The 4,281-nt window shown below is 33.7% G+C and overlaps 1 long non-coding RNA gene across 1 annotated transcript; it reads left to right on the forward strand.

Moving 5' to 3' along the window:
- Nucleotides 1-1,384: 1,384 nt before the first annotated feature.
- Nucleotides 1,385-3,405, forward strand: LOC136068779 (uncharacterized). The gene is made up of 4 exons (XR_010630100.1): nt 1,385-1,613; nt 1,875-1,954; nt 2,046-2,075; nt 3,015-3,405. It is a non-coding gene; the product is annotated as an uncharacterized LOC136068779 (long non-coding RNA).
- Nucleotides 3,406-4,281: the final 876 nt, after the last annotated feature.

Below are 4,281 nucleotides of genomic sequence, written 5' to 3' on the forward strand. Positions count from 1 at the left end.
TCTTCATTTCTTTTGGGATTTCTGTATCTTTTCTTTTTCTTTTGTTTCTTTGTTTACTTTGCTTTCTTTTCTTTCTTTCTACCTCTCTTTTTTGTTTGCCATTGTGCCTCCCTCCTCCCTTTTTTCATTATTCACACCTATGGCCTTTTATACTACCTGCCATGACAAGATTTATTATTTTTACCCCTTAACCGCTTTTGGCTCATTGTGGGCGTCCTTCTAAGACCACCACTAGCCTGCCAGCTGCTCAGCCACTACCATTACACTGTGTAGGCTGCACCATGCCTCATTTGCAGACAAAAATGGTTTTTGTTTTGTCTCTCATTTCTCTTAATACTGTCATCTGGATAAGGATTAAACCTCTCCCTTACCTACCTCTATGGCATGCATCAAGTGATTCCAGCTCAGGTTTACTTCTTTTGAATGAGATGTCATCCCAACAGAACATATCTCCCCAAAAGAATTTGAGCAGGAACCCCAAAATAGGCTCCCCTCTTCTCCCCACCGCTAGACCATACCCTTTCATACCTCTGACTCATGGCCCACCTCCACTTCTGTTTGAATCCATTACTTTTCTGGCCTTCGCACATTTGTCATTGCCTCCATGTTTGTCTGATTCTGCTGTACATTCTGATATATGTTTAACTCTTGCAGAATGAAAGATACATGGGCCTTTGGGTTCTCATTCTATACATTCTATCTTCTCTTTGGACTGGGCATTGCTTGGGTGCGGGCTATCTCTCCCTCCTACTTGGCCTATGTCCCCTTATTTCCTGTGTCCGTGGGCTAGTTGGTGCTCCTGCCATGCAACTGCACTTCTCCTGCTATGACATCACTTATCCTTCTACTTCATTGTTACCTTTGGTCTTACAAGTTGAAGCTCCTGCCAGTCCATTTCTTACATTCTTTCTTCTTTTGGGCTTTACTGGCCAACATTCCTGCTGGGCTAGCCCATTCCATCTCTTGGGCTTTCTTGGCCCATTTTCTTTCTCTTTCTCTCCTATGGGTTTTTGCTAAATCCTTTGGGCTCCCCTTCCCAATTACCACATCCATACTACCTTTCAGGCTTATTGGCCTTTATGTCAACCCTGTGAATTTATTAATTGTTGGATATAGGTTTATGTGGTAGCTAAAAGAAATGGACAAGTATATAAGGGTCTAGCTAATAATATGTGCATTGCACATGACCTTTAGACACATGTTGCTTTCTTTTTGCTGCCACATAACCATGTATACAATAAAACCTTATTGATCTATATATATATATATAACCGAAACTTTTGAAACTCTCACAATTTTTCACATCAGTATTTTTTTTTTTAAATCTGATTTATTTATTTTTATTAAATATATATATATATATTCTCCTTTCTCAAACCAAATACTCTTCCCCGATATAATTCTGAAACCAAAACACTAAAGCAATAGTGCAAAGGCAGAATGACAGAACCTCTCCTTTCTACAAAAACAAACCCAACATCTCTCCTTTCGACATTTCTCACCAAACGCAGAACATCTACACTCTCTCAAACGCAAATCCGAGCTATTTCACAGAAAGCGAGCCAACGTTTTCAATCTCCAACCCAGCGTCTATATCAAAGCATTCTCTATCGGTATCTCTCAATTAATCTATGAATAATCTCTTTTCCTATTGTCTTTAATTACGTTTTTCTGTCAATTTAAGGATTTCATCTTTAATTAGGTTTTTTTTTTTTTGGTGGTCAATTTAGGGATTTGAATTCCTAACCCCTTTTTCTCTCTATTCTTTTTTATATCACTTTATTTTACGGCTGTTCAATACTATCTCCAAACCAATTCACGACTGTTCAATTTATAATTCTTTGTACATTTGTGTTGTTCCTTCCTTGCAACAGATTTAAAACAGCAAATTTCAAGCAATACCAAACAGCAACAAATTTAATTCTTTGTACATTCGTTTGTTGTTTTAAAGCAGGTTTCATTCTTAATTTTTGTTCTTCCATTCACTTTTATTTAGATTTAATATTCCTAATTAATTCTTGCTTTTTTATTGCCTTTCTCTACAGTCTTTTCCTCCATTCCGATCAATGTTAAAGGTATGGTATTCGTTTGCATTTGTACTAAATTTCTGAATTTTTTTTAGTATAGGGTTAGCTATTTGTCTATGTACATCTAACTTCTAAATATTGTAGTGTTCTGTTTACATTTAAAGAACTCATGAAACTCAATTTGAATTGTAACTTATCATGTATAAATAATTTTTTTTTTTTTGAATTTTAAGTAATTAATAATTGCATTGGTATGTTGTTGTGACACACAATCCAAATAAAATTGTAAAAGAGTCACGAAGGTTAGTTGAATTTTACTCTGTTTTAATGATCATGTCGATTATATGTGTGCTTTACCTATAAAAAATTGCATTGCTATATCTTCTGGACTTTGATTTTTATAGACTTAACTTGAATGTTTTAAAGCTAGAACTTGCATGAGCACATTAACCAAGTTCTTAAGATTTCATAATAGCTGAATCTCCGAGTTCTAAGTCTTTTTACTATGAAATCTTAAGTAAGTGACCAGGAAGACAGGGAAAGCCCGAAACAACAAACATATATGCTTCGCAATATTTAAAATATAAGCATTAAGAACCTAGGTTCTCAAATCTTCTTATTTATACCAGGTTAACTTGATTAACAATAGTGGGGATTATGGCATGTTCTAATTTTGCACCTAATATGAAGATCATTGATGGCAAAATGGTAAATGTAATAATAACTTTTTTTTTTTTGTAAAACCATCCAGACCAATTAGATTATGTCAATTTTGTCTTGCAGAAATGAGAGAGGGAGTAAAGTGTCAACCCAATCAAAATGATCAAAGGATCAAATATCTCAATGAGAAACATAAATGTCATGACTATAGAGTTTTTTTTTTTTTTTTTAATTATTTTCAATACATGCGCTTTTTATTTTTTGATAAGCCAATACATGCACTTATATTACATGAACTTACACTGTAACATTGGAAAATTTGAACAGAGGAAATGAAATAAAGCTTACACAATGGGGATCAATTGCAAATCAAGTTGAGGAGAGCTTCTTTACTGAAAATCTAGGCCCTTTTTTTATCATAATAGCTACATGTTTGACTGTCAAGACTTTTAAAGGCAAGTTCATTTCTCTTTTCTATTTCTCTTTATAAGTAATTATGCACCCAATCCTTGAAGACAAAAACCATCATCTAAACTATATGAGACATCATCCAATTTTTTGAAATACAAAGTATTTAGGATGAATTATTATGTAAGCATCCAATTAAGAAGTTGTATAACTGGCTGGAAACTCAAATTTAGTTTGTTATTTTCTATTTGATTATTGAATGCCCTGTAGATTTTATAAATTTGAATTTGGTTGGAAATTATTATTATTATTTGTTGAATTTGAAAATTTTGGAGTGGGAGCTGGTATGGGGCCCAAAAAGACTTAATTGAAAACAGAAAATTTTTATTCTTTTTATCTTTTGCTGGTGAAGAGGGACTGAGGGAGAAAATTTAGGTGTTGAGGCTGCTAGAGCTGGGGATTTTCTCAAGCTTTCAAGCCTCTTTGTGAAGATACAAAGGTGGGTTTTGGTTAGGATGTCTCTAAATTGTAAGCTCCCTAGCCTTAATGGTAGATTACCAAACTGTTCCAAGCTAAAGAAGGCAAAGGAACGTTTACATGGGTCTAATTCTGTCAGAAAATGGAGAAGAAAGCTTCTGTTTTTCTTCTGTCTTTTAGTTTTTGTTGTTCTGAAATAACTTTTAGATCAAAGTTGTGGGCTCCCATTAATTCAACTCATAATTTTTTAGTCCTTAGATAAGGAACTTGAATTCAAATCCTGCCTATACAAAAAATTAATTGATATCTTGGCCTGATGATAAGGGTTATAATCATGAAACTAATGTCATAATTTTAAATTAAAAAAACCTATCGTAATTATTTATAAAAAAAGATTAAAAAAAAAAGATTTAGATCAAAGTTAAAAACCTAAAAGAGGCAGTGTAATTTCTCAAAAAGACATGAGTATCTAACACTGAAAGCACAATTGGTATCAAGGCCTGTTTGTGCAGTTCATTGCAGCCTAATTCACTGGGGAAGCTACCTAAACAACTTTTGGAGTTTTAAAATCAATGGGTGTCAAATTGCTTCCTACTTTAGGATCCCCTCGAATTGATGCAATATTAAATAATAATTGATTGAGATCAAAGTATGAATCCCTTTACTGTTTATATATATATATGTGTGTGTGTGTGTATGTTTGTGTAAT

This window comes from Quercus suber, unplaced genomic scaffold (assembly GCF_002906115.3).
Source record: "Quercus suber isolate HL8 unplaced genomic scaffold, Cork oak 2.0 scaffold_132, whole genome shotgun sequence".
NCBI classification, from domain to species: Eukaryota; Viridiplantae; Streptophyta; class Magnoliopsida; order Fagales; family Fagaceae; genus Quercus; species Quercus suber.